The 19,457-nt window shown below is 42.7% G+C and overlaps 1 protein-coding gene across 2 annotated transcripts in view; it reads left to right on the top strand.

Annotated features, from left to right (window-relative positions):
* Positions 1-19,457, top strand: part of kdm6ba (lysine (K)-specific demethylase 6B, a) — an 88,697-nt gene that overhangs the window by 44,340 nt on the left and 24,900 nt on the right. For both annotated transcript variants that reach the window (XM_062383870.1, XM_062383872.1), the window contains one exon: positions 14,595-14,655. The gene's annotated coding sequence lies outside the window, so the exon portion shown is untranslated. The remainder of the gene's footprint in view (positions 1-14,594; positions 14,656-19,457) is intronic.

Genomic DNA, 19,457 nt, shown 5'->3' on the forward strand with positions numbered 1-19,457 from the left:
AAATATTGTGGTAGAATATAACTGATTATGAGATAAATTTTACAAATATTTCTATTAATATATGAAAATTTGCTTTCCATTATTTTCTAACTTTGTGTGTCATCACATTTTAGAAAGCAGTTTATTGTGTGGTCCACAGTAAACAAAAAGAGAGGGAACAAAATAATACTCATAAATCCAAGTTTTGCAAAGAGATATATTATCAAAGCTTTATAATGTGCAAGACAGATTCCATGACTTTCCATTGTGGCTGGGATTTTTTGTCTCTGCAGGCCACAGTTTTGCAAAGTCATTAATTGGGGGAGGAGTGACCTGGCCCAGCTGCGAGTGAATGTCGGAGTTTTGCTGATACAGATAAAATATGGGGATGAGGCCTGTGATGACAGTTGATTCTGGAGCTGTCTGTGTAGCAACAAGCCATTTCCTGCATTAAGAGCTATTAGGACGCTACCCAAACCTTCCACCCCCTTCTGTCACCCACCAAGCCCTGTGTTTCACTACAGATGTGCACGCAAACACACACACAGACACAGGAGGTAGTGGGGAGAGGGGGTGTGTTTTTGTGATTGAATTTGTATGTGCATGTGTGCTGCTCTCCTCTTTACCCCTCCCCAGCCCTAGGGCAGTCCCCCCATGCCTGAAGGGGGGAGATTGTGCATTCATTGGAATGGAGGCTGAGATGGCAAGGGGGAGAAGGAGGAGGGTGCGGGTGATTGAGTGTGCTGCCTGGAGAAGAAAAAGGGAGACGGAAGAAGAGAGAGAGAGAGAAGACGAGGGGGAGGGGTGTTCTGCCTTGTATTTAAAAACAGTAGGGAAAGGGGGAGGAGAAAGAGAGGAGCAGACAGGCAGGAGAAGAGGTTCAGGGGTGGAGGTGAGGGGGAGCTGGCTGGCTGACTGGCGCCATGGCTGGGTTGTGTCTGGTGAGAGGGACTGGAGCTGGGCTAATAACAACCCATGTCAAAGTAATAATTTGAGACACTTTCATGTAAATAAATGTCTGTTAGTTACTCTGATTGATTGAATGTTGTGTTCATTCAACCTAGAACCAGTTCATTAATGCTCTTAGATCGGCATCTCTGTAGTGTAGCGGAGCTGTGAGATGGGACAAATTACACAAGAAGGAATTAGTAAAACCTTTTAGTTAAAAAACGAGAAATAAAAGATGTGTCAATGTATTTTTCTATCAAATGTAGGAACTGATCGAATTATGCAATTATATTCAGATTGTAAGTTACAGCTACAAACAGTGTGTTTAAAGAAAATGATGGTTTGTGTTGAAGAAATATATTCCAAATATTTAGTCTTTAGTTTGAAACAATACAAGCGTAACTCAACTGTGTCTATGTAGTGGGAGGTACCATTTGGCCTAGTGTTGTCTCCCCAGCATTTCCAAGGTTCAGTGTGCTTAATTCAATAGTGCATATACGTTGGGACAAGTTCTAACTGGGTTGTATTTGCCTGAATTTGGGCTAATTCCTTGAGGTCTCTATTGCAAATGGCACAGCACATATTCAGACACATACATAAATACAGAAGCTGCATCTTATTCAGTGGCTTAATGGTCTAGTCTGACTTTATCTATGACTACAGACTAGTTTTAAAGTCAAAAACACAGTTTGTTAAGACACAGAGGGATAAGGCTTAGGTGGTTAATTCTATTATGCAGCGTAAAAGGGCTCAGAGAGATTAGCTTTGGCCTTGGAGCTAATTTCCACCATAGAAACTAGAAGTGGCTGTATATGATTAGCAGAGAGTAAGACAAAGAGAGAGATGGAGACATGATGAAAGACAGAGACTCAACAGTGTGGTGGAGGGTCAGATCCACGTGCTGCAGCCTGACTCCCTTATTTATTCAGGTTGGCCTGGATCTGAGCTTCAGACGCACAAGAGAAAGAAGTGGAGATGGAGTGATGTCTGGGAGAATGGGAAAAATATTCATGCTGAGACATTTTGAATGCACACACACACACACACACACACACACACATTCTGGCAGAGGTAGAATGCTGAGTGTGCAAATGGTTTCTTTGTGTGATTGGGAAAGAATGGATTTAGTTGATTTAGGGTAATGGCTCCCAGTTGTCTCAGTCAGGAAAAGGCTGTGTCACTACTACCTGGAGGAGACAGGGGATTGGCAGAATGATAGAAGACAAAATCTATAACACACACACACATACTTTACCACACAGAGATTGTGTGACTAACCTCTGTGCCAGTCAGGTTGTGGCTGACTGACACAGGTGTGTGTCTGTGTGTAAGAGTCCTTAGTGCAAGGCAGATTTTTATCTCAGTTTGGCAAAGGTCAACTGTTTATCGCGTCTCTTGCATGTGTGTGAAGGGCTGTAGATTGTTACAGTATGCTCGCTCTGTACTGAAGGACACGGTGTTCCTTATAGCTCATGATGAAAGCAGAGGGAATGTGGAGTAGAAAGAGCAATGTTTAGTGGGGAAACACTAGAAAGAGGGTTAAGTTTTATAATTGATAATTGATAAGTTTTATAATTGATAATCTGTAGACAGTGTGCACAGGTTGCACACTGAAGTTTTTTCTTCATAATTGAAAACCTGTGTGCAACTTTTCCTTGACAGTCTGTGTTTGTTCCTATTTCTCTTCTCATCATGTCTTTTCTCCCCTGTTAATGATGCATGAATATCCCTGAGATGCAGGGATGTGTTTTCCCCTCTGTTGTCTGGTTTGTATTCATTATTAGCTCGTTGTAATGTTCATGATGTCTGAACTGAGGCTCATCCTACTGTTCCATTGGGTACATAAACACTCAAGACAGTAGGCTTATGCGGTGTGTCTTTAGTTCACCCTGTAATTACAAACAACAAATTTGCAGTCTCGTGGAACATTGCTGCTCTTGTGTTCTCATTCATTTTCTCTATATTTGTTTATGTATGGTCTTTGTCATTAAGTAATGTGGCCCTGCACCTTCTCGTTGTGTGTCTGTGCTTGCCAATGTGAGCTGTGTCTGCGTTAGAGTTTGGGAAGTGAGTTAATGTTACAAGACTTAAACACAGTGTTTAGTTGGGCCTTGTCTCACTGTTTTTTCTCCTGTGATATTTTTCTATTTACTCCAGGGCTGCTCTTATATAAACATGCAATTATGTGTATTTATTTGGATGATGAAGTAAAAAAGTTTATTTAAGTTTAAATCATTGCAGCAGAATTAACATCTTATTGTTTTCAATGTCACACCAATCAGTCTTGTAGTTAAGTTACTAAACCTCCAGTCTTAGGTGTTCAAGTCGAGTCCAGGAGTTGACTTGTATATTCAGCAGAAACCTAGCAACACAAGCATCCCATAGGGCTGGGGGGATGGAGTGGTCGTCCATCCAAATGTTCAAGGTTCCTTATCAAATAATAATCATTTAACTTCGGCAGCAAACACTCAGCTAGTGGTTGTGTTTGATTTCAGGGGCAGCATCTTGCGGCACAGCGGTGCAACTAGGCCGTTCCATTTCAAATGCATCAGACAAATACGATCTTCCATTCATGAGCACCGTTGTGCGTGGGTGACGAAGCCAATGACCTAGCTGTCTGGGTCGTGGAGCTGCACTAGCCGCAGTTGTTCAAAGTAGCTGGCAACGCAACGGTAAGGGCGGGACAAGCTGGTGTCACAAGAGGAAAAATCTCCACTTGATACTCAGCAAACTGAATCACCTTGACATAACAAACACGTGTAAACAGCTAATGAATCATGCATGTTTGTGTATGATAACACACAAATTCAACTCTACATCTGGTTCGTACACCCGATAGTGCACGTCTGTGGCTGTTCATTAATCACTATATGTAAGACACGCACACACACACTCCAGCCATGACATGCGAGTGACCCCACAGTGACCTTAATCGATCCAGCTGATAGACTTACAGTAATGCATTAAAGTGATTGTGTTTCTGAGCAGATGGAGAGCTAACCAGAGAGGAAGAGGAGGAAGACGTAGATGTCTGAGGGCTCTGACAGCTGGAGTTAACTGATCAGAGAGGACAGGGAAATTGTGCTTTGTAGATTATTTGGTTAGATGTCTAATCTCCCATCTTTCTCTCCTACTCTTTCCTTTGAACTGTCTTCTTTCCTCTGTTCCTCCCCGTTCCCCTTTCTTTTATCTAATCTCCCTTTTCTTCCCCTCCTTTACCTGATCCTGCTTTCTCTGTCAACCGTCTCTTTAACCCAGTTCCACACTGAACCCTGACCTCTCTCACTTGTGTAACGTCTGTGCTTTTGAGTGCGCATGTGTGTCCCACCATGTCTCTCGCTCCACTTCTCCTCAATGCATGAATCACAAGTAACAGCTTAGCCACATAGGAGTCATTCATTTTTGGTAAGAAAGCTTTGAAATTTGATAAATGAATGACCAGCACAATTTTCTACTCTCTTTTGCATGCATTTTAACAAATCTTAAGTGCAACTGTGCTGGTCGTGCATTACTTTAAATGAAAGGTCTATTCAATGTGTGTGTGGACAACAAGAGACTGAGAAATCAAAGCAGTGTCTTTCTTTGAGTGTTTTACGAGGATATCTGTTTCTCCGCATGAGTGTGTCTGGAGGGCAGCGAGTGCACTGTGACCTTTATGGGTCTGAGTGTGTAAATGTGTAAGTGTGTGTGTGTGTTTGCCCCAGACCAGTAACATGATCTGTCTCAAAGAGTCGGGCCCTCCATGGTCTGTCTGCACCCTCCCTCTCCTTCCCTCACACCAGTGTCTCTCCATATCCGTTCACAGCCTTCTCTCCTTTCTGTCTTTCCCTTTTCCTGTTCTTTCATCCTCCTCTCCCCCATTCTGTACATTATCTCTTAACCCTACATTTTAGATGTATGTCAATCAAATCCAAAAAGACCCACACCTCTTTCTTTCTCTCTGTCATGCACATACACACACACACTGATAGCTTTGATTGCAAAGATCAGAAGAGTGAGAAAGTGTGTGTTAGGGATCAGTATTGTAATCAATTTCCTCGGTTCCCTTTGTTTGGCCAGTGTTAGGGGTCTGGACGCTGCCTATACTGTACTGAACCGATACAATATTGTATAGTGTATGTGGTGGGTGGGGCAGGGTGATGGAGGTCATGAGACAGGCTGACTCTCTCCCACAGGACTTCAATCACTTACGTGTTGAATTACAAGCATCACGGTGAGTGTACTCGATCCCCTCTCTGTCAGATAGCCGACACTGCATATTTATCCTTCTTCCCTGCACTTTCATTCAGCAGAAATATAGAATATCTGCAATAAATGAGCAGTCCATACTGAAGCCCTCTACCCTCTCGCCGCCCAGTGCTATCAGATCTCAGATCAGGCTCAGACCACCTCCAGTCCTCTGGGTCTTTTATTCAAGGATAACAATCAAACTGGAGCTTAAAACACAGGGCTGAGTGTGCACTGTGTGGTGTTTGTGCAGTGTGTTTGCAGTTTCCTGGAGCCTCACACAGTATGTCTCCGGTATAAGGTGCCATATGGCGGCTGTATTGTCCCACAGTGTAAACACAGCTAGCTGCCTCCGGTGGTTGAATAGGTGAACAGCAGTCCTCCAGCAGACACAAAAACCCTAATAGGAGGATCACATTCACCGCTAGTGCATTAATATGGCTATTAGGCGCATTGGGATTCATGGTGTGTTATTTGTAAGGCACATTAGTGTCGATGTTAGAGCATGATACCCAGACTATTAGTGATGTTAAGCTGGGGATTTTGAAGTCTCTTAGCGACCCCTCACATTAAATTGCTGCTGGTAGTTGTGATTAAAAAATATTGATATCAGATCATATATTTAATAAAAAGGAGTCGTCATTATTGACACTACACAACAAATCTGCTACAATACAGTTTTTTAAATATATGTCCATATATATCACAACCCTTTAGTTACTTTTCATGTGGTTGGCTGATAAAGCAGAGTAATGCTGATGTGGTCGTCTGAAGCAGAGACACAAAGAGGGAGATAAAAAGGAAAGGAGAGGGCAGGTACTGAACATTGCACATCATAAATAAAATGTCAAACAGTGGTGCATGCTAGCCAGTGCTCAGGGTAGCGTGAAATCTGCTCTTGCCCCCTCCTTTCTTATCTTCCCTCCCGATCACACTCCCTCTCTTGCTCTTTGTGCGTGTGCATGTGTGTGTACGTATGCGTGTGTGCGTCTGTGTGAGCGCACAGGGTAATTGAGGTGTGTGACCTTGCTGTAGGCCTGGCAGGTGTGAAAAGAGGGATGGAGGGAGGCAGGGGATGAGATGAATGGGAGGGGGTGTGTGAAGGGATAGACCGATGGATGGAAGGCTGTGCTGTTATATGTTGGCACGCTGATAGCCTGCCTGCATGCATATATGTATGGTAATGTTTGACATTCTGTGGTGAAAAGAAATACAAGCATGTGTGTGTGTGTGTGTGTGTGGGTGGAAACATTTGTCTGCTGTAAGGTCTCGTGCGTGGGTGTGTGTGCTATTCCGTGGCATATATAATTCTCTATATGTGCGTCTGAATCTAATTCACATGAAATGGTTGAATGTCGCATTTAAACATCACTGTCAAATTGTGTTGTCAGAGTAAATACTAAATACTATACCAGTGACCGAAATTGATTTTATTATTTCATAGAATTTCTATTACTACCATTAAGACTATATTTCCAATCCACACTGTTTCGTCCTGCCTCAAACATGAGGATGAATGTTGTTATTTTACCGTCTGTTCTTTCCCAGTGATTTTCTGAAGCTTTACAGAAGAAAATAACCATGTTAGAGGCATGATTTCCTGTGAGTCCATTCCCTGCTGCTATTAAGAGATCAAATTAATATCTACCTGTGCAGCACCCCCCTTCTGTCTGCAATATAGATACCCAGTAAAATTCCTGCGAAATCTGACCTGGTGACACACATTGTAATGCTCGCAGACTGTTAAATGCCAATATTCACGTTCTCTACAGCAGTCACAGATAGCTTGACATGTGGTAGTGCTCCTACTAAATTGTCTACATATGGTCTACATGTATGGACATTACCTTCACGTGAGCAGTCTACAGTCTGTGGACAACATCAGACTTGCAGATGCTGAGAGTATCTTTTTAACCAGCTTTTCAGTAACATGCATTGATGTTACACGTTGCTCCTTTAACATGAAATCTTCTCCACACTGTGCCTCAGTCTCTCCAGAATGGTGTGGAAATCGAGCAGAGAGTCAGCAGGCTCTGCCATCCTCATCCTCTCTTCCTCTTCTTCCTCTCCTCTATCCTCCCATACCCTCCTCCTCTCCTCCATTACCCCTCCCCCTTCTGCACAGTAGCAGAGTGCATCTGTGTCATGTCACTGGGTTCTGGCGTCCCAGTGTAACCCTCCCTCTCATAACAGTGCAATATCTCTCTCTCTCTCTCTCTCTCTCTCTCTCTCTCTCTCTCTGTGCGTGTCCTTTTGTGCCATAGACTGTAATCCCCGATCTCTTCATCTGCTCTCCGTCCACCTCATTCCTCACTTCTGCCTGCTTCGCCTTTTTCCGCCATCCTCTTTTTCTCTTTAATTAATGTGTGTCAAGGTTTTTCATTTCTCTCCCTCTCGCTCACCCCATCCTACAGCACTAACAAACATACACATCTCTTCTGTCTCTCTGCTGCTTCCGTCTTCCTCATGAAGCGCACCCACAAACTGTGCATACTTTAATAGAGCCAAGCTCCTGAGCTGGCTGCAGCATGCATAATCTATCTGCTCATGCAGAATGTGAACAGTGCACTTTTTTGCACTTGAAGATGTGTGTGTGTGTGTGTTTGAGGCCCCAGGCTCCACCCTCCAGAGAGAGAGAAAGACAGGTGTGGACCAGATTGAGTTCCACCTCATTTCCTCTGCCCAGTGCAGCTGGTCAAGGACACACAATTGCACAAACACACACACACAGGCATGTCTTCAACACATGGTTTTAAACACACTTAAAACACAAGGACAGAGACGGGCATACTGCACATGCCTCAAACAAAGGCTGTACAAGATGTAGACGGATCAAATGCAGCATTAGCATACACTGTGTGTGTGTGTGTGTGTGTGTGTGTGTGTGTGTGTGTGTGTGTGTGTGTGTGTGTGTGTGTGTGTGTGTGTGTGTGTGTGTGTGTGTGTGTGTGTGTGTGTGTGTGTGTGTGTGTGTGTGTCCATAAGACTGCACTGGAATTTATATGTAGTAGGAGTAAAGCAATAATTACAGCATGATTGACAGTGTATTTCGACCGATGTGCAACCAAACCTGGCATATCTCAAGGGTCTCCCTTTGAATATTATATTCATACTGTATCTAATAAACACACAAGCAACTTTTTAAGACTCAGGAGAGCAGGTCAGAGTGAGATTCAATCCTATATCAACAACTTTACAATCAGCCATGGGTAACCAGTTCAAAGTGTTCTAAAATTATTTATTTCCACTAAGGTGTCAATAAATTAAACATGTGATATATAGGTTCCAAGAATAAAAGTCTTCAGGACACGTATTTTCTGATGTGGCATGGAATGACATGATCAATTATTTTTACCTGTTTAAGATGAGACAGAGGACGTGATATGTTTCCCTTCCACACCATGAAGAAGATTTATGCAGAGCTGCGACACACTGCATTCTCTTCTGCTTCTGTTTTCCCGCTTGACTTAGTTTCTTTGGGATGGCATTTCCACTTTGATAGATATTACACACTAAAGTGTGACAGGTAAGACTGGGAGTGGCTCACCACCGCCACAAATATACACACACACGCGGACGTATACGCTCACACATGCTCACACACACACCCTATTGTCTGTAGTATCTGACCAGTATGTGGTGGTGGGGGGGTTCTGTTGTGGCACATACACAATTCAGGAAGTGTGGGGTCACAATGTCTAGATGGGAGCCAGGAGCCCCCCTTCTCCTTTAAACACCCAAACACTGATACAAATACACGCTGTGTTTGTGTGTGTGTGTGTGGTCCTGTGAAAATGGTATGAGCCACCATGTGTGGATCACGTGTGTCACAGTTGGATAAAGAAGTCTTTGTGAGCAGATGCAGAAGACGCAGCTCAAGTCACACACATCTACTTGCACACCCCTACACACACAGTCAGCCATATGAACATGCTGTACTGCTCTTTCGTTTGCTGTGGCTCAGATCACTTTTTACTCTTAAACGACTCAACCAGTGTAGCTGGTTTCAAATTTGAAATATCCTTTAACCTTTAATATCTTAAAGGTATGAAATGATTGTGGTTTGGAGCAAACACACACACCCACACACCCCCACACACACAAAGCTGTGTAATTATGAAGTCCTGTGCTGAGTCACTCCTTTTGGCATGTGACAGTTGCTCAAATGGTCTTAGTGCTTGTCTGACCACTCTCCAGCTCTCTATCAGTTACAAAGGACAATGGCCTGGACTTGCCCTCTCACACGTGTAGCACACAACTGGTTATGTCCTTGTGTGCCGTGTTCTCACTCACTGGTGAGTCAGCTGGTTCAGGAGAGGGATTGGAACTGGGTAGGGCATGCAAGAGGAAGAACAGAAACACCATCAACATAAACACGTGGTCTCTAAGAAATCTCTAGACCTGTTGTGTTTACACCTCGGCCTAGACAATAGACTGACTTTGTACTTAGGGAAGGTAAGGTCTGTTCAGCGGTTTAACTGATTTGCTTTCACAAATACACCTCCTCCAGGTAATGTTCAGGTTTGTTGTGCATTTGTGTAAGAAGCTTTCAGGTGCATCCAAAGATAATGCCTTCAGCATTAAGCACACAACACACTGTGAGCTCCTTTACAGTTTATGAAAATACTGTTGTTATGATTCATTATCAGGGTTCTACCACTTACCACCTTCAACAAAGAGATCACTTTCTTTTCCTCTTTTTCCAAAGTGTTTATTTTGTTAGGACGCCCCGGGCCAGATTTCTCAGACAGCGTATGTGTGTGTTTGCATGTTTCAAGCGAGTTTAGGCATGTTAACAGCCGGCTCAACTTCCTCATTCTACTGTTGTTTTTGGCTGTCGGGAGTGTGTCATTAGAAACAATCTCCTGTTCTCAGACACTTTTGTCTGGCCGACAACAGTGTAACTTTTATGAGATATCAACTTGATCGATCAGTGCAGCCAGAGTCACTTCAGGTCTCTTCGCCAGTTGAATGTGACAATCTGGTTATTACAAAGTCATGATGCCGAATTTCTGCCGCACAGCCTGTTAAAGCCGATGTTTTTGGATCAATAAAGCCAGATGTGCGTTTTTAGATTTTCTCTCTAGGCAGTCAAAGGACAGTTTTGATTAATAAGTGTAAAGATAAATAAACACCTGCAATATCCATAAAATGAAATTTGCTGTAACAAAGTTCAGGAGTTTGTGTTTTGCGCATGGTTATGTTAGATGCTGTTTTTAGGGGTGGAAAGGACGACTCATAGTTTGATGAGAGAGTTTTATTTTGGATTGACGTCACAAGACTTTTCTGGCGTCAACTGCTGTGGCTCTAAACTCAGCTGTGAGGGACGTGCACTGCTAGACTGCTGTGGTTTGTTTGTGCGTACATGTTTGTGCGTGTGTGTGAGAGAGGGAGAGAAAAGACAGTGAAGGTAAAATCAGCGAATGGCAAGTGTTAATGGGTCCAATTTATCAAGCACTCATGTACACGTTTATTCAAACAACTCACACACACACCGTCATGTTCACATGTCCGGGTTTTGGAAGCAGTTGGGCTGTTTTCATTAGCTGCTGTCTAAACGATTTATTATCAACTGCTTATTCTTGTCATCTCTCTCGTTTTTCTGGTTGTGCACTCACTGCTGCCGGGTTTTCAGACATTCTCAGGGTGTGTGTCTGTGTTGTAACTCTGGTTGGTTAGTTTATCTGTCGCACTCCTCTTCATGTGCTTGTCATTTTCCTGCTTGTCTCCTTAGAGAGAGGATGTCTGTAACTTGTCTGTCACTTCATCTATTCCTCCGTTTCGTGTGTGTGTGTGTGTGTGTGTGTGTGCGTGTGTGCGTGTTTGCGTGTGTGCGTGTGTGCGTGTGTGTGTGTGTATGTGGGAGTTGGAGGTGGGTGTGATGGTTTCAGAGCCAGACTTGGTTTTTACCGTGACCTTTTCGCGAAAGCCATGTGGCAGAAGTTCACTGAGTCAAGCAGCCCCGACCACAGACGACCTGATACTCCTCCTCACTCTTTGTAGCTCTGCCAGTCTTACTGCCTCTTTCTCACATGCTCTTACAAATAATACGTCCTCCACCCAGTTTGATCCTTAATATCGGGTTACAATACAAACATGTCTGATAGTATTTGCCTACACACATTAGTGTTATTAACTGTTTAGGTTTGAAGGAGTAGAGGAGATATAGAAAGAAACCTTAGTCCGAAAAGTTTTCACAAACCAGCTGAAAAGGATCCAATGCAATCTGTAAATTGGGCGAAAGTGAGTGAATAAGGCAGATAACCACCCGAGTGTCAGTCAAACATTTTCCTCATATATATATATATATATATATATATATATATATGTCCTTATCTACCCGCTTCCTGATATAATACACAAGGTCAGGATGTGGTGCGACAGCATTCCAAGGAAATAAACAAGAGTCCCATCTCATGACTAGCGCCTGCTGAATAGCGATCATCATACACACACACCCCACGGCAAGTTACATTGCTGCAAGTTCACTTGAGGATTTAATCTGTGACTTTAAGTGACTGCCTTTAAACACATAACAGCAAGCACAGCAGACAAACGTTCATGGCACAAAGAGACACACAGACAGTGAATTTACACTGAAAGACAATAAAGATGATAACCAAGTCTTTTTCCACCACTCCTGTAGAAGGCCACTATTTTATTTGTGTGCGTGTGTGTGCAGGTGTGAAGCCTGTTGCCCCAACATGAAATAACCAGTGAATCACCAGTGACTAAGGACTGGAGCAGCTCGATCATGGCTATTTTACTCACGCCATGCAGGCTCACACACGTTTTACCAAAAGTTGAATGTGTTAATCAGATTTGACTTTGCACCAGGTTAAGTTTGTGCAGCATTCAGAGAAGCAGCAACACCATACTAGTTTAAAAAGAAATGCGGGTGGTCATGTGTGTTCTGTGTGTACACAGCACGAATCCGGTGTGATGCTTGCACATTTACCTTATTAAGGGTGTTAGGGAGCAAGCACTCTGGCAGCCAAAAACTCCTGCTTGAATTGCAGCCAGGGATCTTTGTGCTCGCCATGATTCTCTCATCCCCTTTGTTTCCTGTCAGCCTCTTCACAATCAGCTGTTTCAGATGACAAATATTAAAAGGCGATGATTCCAAATATACAATGTATAGGAAGTAAGATGAATTGACAAAAAGAAAAATACTTAGCAAAGATATGAAGACAATAGCAGTGAGTGACAGAGAAGTATGGTTGTGTCTGACAGATGTTAGCATGACACTACAGACCCTTGATTTGTTACAATTAAACCACATTTTTCAAACCTTAACAGTGTTTGATCAAAAATTAGCTGCAGTTTAATGAAGCGTCATCCATCAAATTACTGAATTGACCAAAAGAAATGATAACTTTGTAATACAAACTGATATTACTGCTGTAAACTTTGTAGAAATAAAACCCGTTTTCACCACCTAGACTAGACTACTTTTCTGCTTTCACCTTGCTTTTAGACACAGTGAGTTTGGACTGAATGGCAGGTTAGACAACTCTTTTTTTATTTCCTGCTCCAGCCTGCTCTGCTTTCACTCTCTCCTCAGCCCCCTCTTATGCTATCTTGTTTTTTCCTCAGTTGTTTCATCTTTTGTTTGCCCAAGGCCTTCTCTCCGTCTTCCATCCCTCTCTACCTCTTCATATCCTCTGCTCTTTACCTCTGAGCAGAGTCTTTGTTGCTCCACCCCTCTACCCCTCTCTCTGTGCTGGTTAATGTCAAAGGGAGAAGCTCCCACTGGTTAACCTTTACATACCTAAGTCACTTTTAGTATCTTTCTACCTCTCACTCCACCCTTCTTTATACAGGTTCTCCCTTACATGCTCTCTTTATCTGTTTCTAGATTGTTATACAAATACAGTTAAAGCTGTATTTCATTACCCTTTTTCTCTAATTTTGTTATTTTCATACACCATTCTCCCTGCTGTCCTCCCCCTCTCAAGGTCTTTCTCTTTCACTGTCTCAAAACCCTCCCCCTTACTCCTCTTGCCACAGTCCTGATATTGATCAAGGTCAAACTATTCTGTCAAATCTTGTGACATTTATTCAATGTGTCTTGAAAAAATATTTTGACCCCTGCAACAGACACTCGCCTGTTCTGCTTTGTCGCTCAAAATACACCCACATTCTCTTTTGCCCATCGACATACCACACGTACCCAAACACACAGAGCAGGTTTACTCCTTTCCAGTGCTACCAGCTGTGGCCCTTTAGGTGGTGTGACCTTTGACCCTGAGTTCAAAGGTTGGATGGTCTAACCACCGGGCTGTAAGATCAGTCAGGGCTGAGCCAGTTCGATCTGCCTCATATTGACACACCAGTCAAACATGCGCACACACAACCTGCCCTCAGCTATGTATACTGCAGGGGTTGTGTGTGTACATGCTCAAAAGCCACCTTGTGTAGGTGTGCTGTCTAGGTTGAACATCAGAGTGAGAGTAAAATTCATCTGCATGGGTCCGATAGATTATTCTCTTTGCTACTCCACACACACAAACACACACACCGACAACACAGTTTTGATGTAAAGTCTCAGTTAAAGCATAGTGGAGACAAAGTGTGTTTTTAGGTCAAACGGAGCAAGGTTATAATACATTTGTTTATTACAATTCATTTAGCTGACACTTTTATCCAAAGCGACTTCCAATAAGTGCATTCAACCACGAGGGTACAAACCCAGAACGACAAGAATCAAGAAAGTACAATTTTCTTCAAGTTATATGTTATAAGTATAAGGAGGGGAACAAGATTACTGTTGATATTGTGTCAACCACAATGTGTGTGCGTGTGTCTCCAGCTGTTCTATTTTTTTGCTGTTTCTGCAGCGTGTGTGACACATTTGTGTGTTACCATGCCTGCTTTAATGTTTAAGCACATCACAGGTGCTCTGTGCGTGTGTGTATGTGTATGTGTGTGTGTGCGTGTGTGTTTTGGGGCTGGGGAGATACACCAGAGTGCCACCTGTTCTCAGTCTCGTGGCCCAGCGCTGACACTATGAATCACTGAACAGGCGGCACATGAGGAACACACACACAGATGGCCAAAGCTCTGGACCCGGCCCTGCTGTGCATTTTGGCTGACACACACGTTGTGGTTTCATAAGCCACACAGAATGACATATCGACAACAGCATGACCACAGAACAGTCAGCAAACGTCACCGAATGCACAAAGCATTCTGAGCGATGGCTCTTTTCTAACTGGTCTTTAAACCTCTCACTAAAGTGCTAATGAATTGCTGACTGCTGGCTTAACTCGCACTGCTTCTGCCTCTGTTCATTCCTGGTTTTAACCATTGTTTTTGTGCGAATGTTGATCAAGTAATGTGATAGATTATTTTTAAAGTTGCCCCAATTTCCTCACTACTGCTGTTGTTGACTATTCTTCCTCAAGCCTGACCTATGTTCCTCCTTATTGTTGTTTCAGGAGGTGGGAGGTGTCATGGTGGCCTGCTGAAAGAGAAGGACCACTCGCCCATGATCACCAGGTAAGGCTCTCCCTTAGCTTATAGTGCATATAACTAAATCAGACCTCTCCTCTGATTTCCATCCACAGTGTTTGAGTCTTACTGATTTCACTTTGCCTCCACATCGAACTCTACTGTTAATTGTATACTTTTATAATACTGGTTTCTTTGTTTACTTCAGACAGTTTCGGGGTGGTGTTTCAATTATTGTGTCCTACCAGTATTTGACAAGAAGTGAGAACTTTGTACATACAGGTACATTTCGCATAATAAGTACACATGCTCACAGACAAGCACCATTGTTCAGTATGTAGGTTAGACCGGTAGAGGTGTAGGACGAGATGTGTCGAAAGAGAGTGACTAAGACAAGAGTAGGAGTTCAACAGAGGCAGTTTACTTGTGTACACACTGATTCATTAGTGAAGAAAGTAAAGCTTTGTAAAATTATGGGTGTGAATGGAGCGCTGGTCCTTTGCACAATATCTCTTCACACCGCAAAAATGTAACACTTTATGACCTATACTGCAACCAGCCACCAGGGTGAGATCGAGACGCTTTGGCCTCACATTTGGGGAGCTAGCATGTCGTCCAGCTCTATACACAGTCGGTGGTCTAAGGTGATAGACCAATTTATTTATTCTTGCCATTGGAACAGTATCTTAAACCTTAGATACAAGCCACTAAGTAGCCATGCACATGTACTTATGCATTATAGTTATATAGTTATAAAAACAAACAGATATCGCCACTGCCTGTACACAGCCCCAAAATCTTATCATGTTGCACCGCAGATAATATTCTATCAATCAAGGGCACATAGATGATTTTGGTGTCCATGAATTCACCTTTTCAGAGGAAAACTGATCAATTAGACAATCTCCTGTAAACATGATTTTCTCCTCCAAGAAACAGCCAACCTTGTTAAGCTCCTCTAAGCTGGGTTTACTTTTCACGATGTAAAACTTTGGGATAGTGAGCACATTACTCAGGACTGGAGTGCTTAGCTTATCGTGGAGCTACAGTTAGGATTAGAGGGTCGTTTGAAGAGCTATAGAGAAAGCTGGGTTCCCTATTGGCCCTCTTCTCCTTGAATAAGGACTCTAATTATCAGGGCTGTAGCGGAACATTCAGCCGGCTGCATGGCTGCTATATGTGGGTGTGCTAAGCCCGTCTGTCTGTCTGTCTGACTGCCTGTGTGGCTCTCCGTCTCCTCGTGGTGTGACACTGTGTGAGTATGTGCGTGGAGGTGACCATTATCATGTCTGTCGGTCTCTGAGTGTTCCCAAAAGGCTGACTCACGGTATGCCACATGTACATGCACACACACACACACACACAAACACAATCCTACATTCTAGAGGGCTGAGAAGTACCATCTGTACCAGGAACACAGACTCCTACAATTCCAGTGCGCGCACACACACACATGCCTTCTTTCCTCTACTGTTGCTGTGTCTGGACCTCATCAGTATTACATTCTGTTTATTTCTTAAACATTTCTCTCTGTGTGTGTACATGCATGCCTGTGTGTGTGTGTGTGTGTGTGTGTGTGTGTGTGTGTGTGTGTGTGTGTGTGTGTGTGTGTGTGTGTGTGTGTGTGTGTGTGTGTGTGTGTGTGTGTGTGTGTGTGTGTGTGTGTGTGTGTGTGTGTGTGTGTGTGTGGTATGAGAGGAATCTTTGGGGCTCTTACCCATTGGAGAGCTGCCATATATATATTTGGAGTGTGAGAACGGAGCTATCCTTGTCCCCGGTCTCTTTAATTACACACACACAAAGTGCCACCCCACACACACTCACACACCCAGGCCTGACTCCCTACCACACACATGATCACAGAATTGCTACCCATGCATGCAAGAGCCATAAGAAGTTAAACTTACAGTCCTCACAAATCTGTTCCCCCCTTATTGTCCCTTCACACGCACAGAAACTAACAAAAAATGCTGGACCCCTGGGACTCACTTTCTTCCCTTATTGTAGGACGGGAAAAGAGAAATTGTGCTCGCTCATTTAATGTTCCAAGACTTGTATTATATACAGAATAGTTCATATATGACAGAAACAGAGAGGTGTGTGTGTGGCAGTGTGTGTGGGGGGTACACTACAGACCCACACGTTCCCACATCAATCAGCCATCCTCTTCCTGTTCCCTTTGCAGGGCTAATAGTCTCTAACAGTCAAATCTGCTGCGGATACGCCTGGAGTCCACACTACTCCTCAGTTTCAGAGCCGTAACTGCTGCTTCTCATTTGTAGCCTCGCTCTTCCTGCAACCAACTACCAAATGCTTCCTGTTTACACTGGCACACGCATGCCCATTGTAAGCGAGCTGTCACGTGATATGTCGTTTTCAAGTATACTATTAGTATGGAAGGGAATTAAAACTGATCTGGAGCCAAACCTTTGTATGGACAGACATAGAAGTAGTATGGATGTAGCCTCACACACACACAGCTGAGCTACATTTTATTATCATTAAAATTATAACAATCCCACTCACTGGGAGAAATATGAGAATACAATATCAGATGATGAGCATAAAATATCAAACTGAAATCACCTTCTTCCTACACGACAGCCAAAGACAAGCAGCATCATCACATTCACATTATCAGTTTGTCTAAGCACAGAACAAACCATTGTACAAGAAGAACACAGCAACACAACAGCCAGAAACAGATAATATATAGCCTTCATACAGACTGCTCTACTTTACTACTCTGTGGTGGATAATTAAAGATTAGCAATCCAGGAAGTAATAGCTTCCAGATGATGTTATAAAAACCTCTCTCTAGCTGATGTATTATAATGATATACATACAGATTTTTATGACAATAAAAGTGGAGGTTCTCAGGGTTATAATTCCATCATCTGGAATTGAATCACCTAAACACTTAGACAACTACCACCCCTTTTGAGAAATGTCCTATGTATGGACAGCTCTAGCATTATAAGTAAATGGTCCAGCCTCTTGAATTTTCTACTTTTCAGCGAGAAATGTCTCCATTTCTGCATTCGTTATGGTTAAGCTCACTCTACAGTACTGCATCTGTTGCAGCGTGCAGCTGATTTCTCCACACACAAACAACAACATCCACACACAAACCCAGGGCCTCACGGTGTCACAGACCCCCACTGTGTGCTGCAGCCCTCCTCTTTCTCAACACAAAACACATTATTGAACATTCATTTTCACTTCACAATACACTCTAGATCCACCCTAGTGGTACATACCACACATACCATGCCCTTATTTCATCAGGGGGTTTGACAACCCCCCCCCCCCCCTTTTTTTTAAAAAAGGCTTTGGTGTTCTCTGAATATTCTATGTGTGTTGTAATGTCAGTGAAGAACAGATGGTGAAAGACTGATCCCCATCCCTGATTTGTACTGAGGCAAAGAGAGGTTCCATAATTATCTGATGTTATTGTTGTTGTTGCTGCAGTTTTTTATAGAATTGTTTTGACCATAAATACACCGCGTGTCTGTATACTTATGTCACGTCTCAGCATCATCCATGACACACTCCCGTTCTCCCTGTGCTGGCTAATTTGGCCTCCTGTTGTCCTGCTGAGATGGTGCTTTCTAAATATAACCACTACGTGTGTGTGTGTTTAGTGTGAGTAGTGTGTGTCTCTCACACACATACGGTTGGTTGTACCGATGTGGCTCTTTGGCTTTATTACAGACTGCAGGACAGTTACTTTGGCGAGGAAAGCTGGAACAAATGTTTCCGGCTTAAGAGAAATCCAATTGTGTTTTAAAGCCTTGTTTACCTCCCTCATGATCTTAACTGACTCATCCTAATGTCACCTATTCTTATTATTAGCCTCAAAACTCTGGCTTTATTTATAGGCGGAGCCATGTGGGCTGTTTTGCCATTTTGACAAGCATGTGAAGTGCCAGTGACACATCGCATACTTGCAGGTAATGGCCGATTGGTCTGTTAGCTTGTCTTCAAAACTTTCCATAGCAGCCATAATATACATGCAAATACAAAGTAAAACACAACCAAATCCTTTGGCTAACACAGACTATAGTGAATAAACATTATGTTGAATTCATAGATCCATAGCATTTAATCTACACCCAAACCCCACCGTGGCTTATAAAAACTTAATCTCTTCATAGCATACTATATTTGTAGTGTAAATATTTATTACAACAACTAACAGAAGCAGAGTTTATAGTGTCCGTATCCGCTAAACCGATTATGTCCTCTATAAATAGTTTATAAGCTGTAACTCAATGCTTTATTATGAACTAGTAAATCATGCATTGTGATTATATATTTTTATGCATTTTAGTCTAATTTCTGGATAGCGGGAGGAAATGGAGACATGTCATCCATCTGTGTAACAAATCTATGGTCCATAGGATCACTTCATGGAAAAGGTTGCAGGGAACTCCTGCCGAACGTCATGTGTATGTCTTCACAACCTGCAGCAGCTTAAATGTTGTACTGAAAATTAAAATAACTGACCTAACGCTCATCAGTAAATAGTTAATTCACTTGTAATACCACCATTACCTGCTGCTCATAAATGTAAAATATATTAAATACGTTGCTGGTCTTAAATTGATGAGGTGAAATAATAAAAACTATTATGGATGTATTTAATGAGTTTTTCACATTGGTTAAAGGTTTAAAGTTAGGACTGTTTGTAGGGTTTAGTTTAGAAATAGAAATAGATATTTGTAGAGTTTATGTAACTGTCGATCCTGTAAAGCCTTTGACTCTGTGCTCTGTGTCACAGTGTCATGGTTTGATCTATGTAGATGTGTGATAAACAGTGATAACTCTGTGGTAACTATCACAATGG

The sequence above is a fragment of the Platichthys flesus genome, chromosome 24 (assembly GCF_949316205.1).
Source record: "Platichthys flesus chromosome 24, fPlaFle2.1, whole genome shotgun sequence".
Lineage (NCBI taxonomy): Eukaryota > Metazoa > Chordata > Actinopteri > Pleuronectiformes > Pleuronectidae > Platichthys > Platichthys flesus.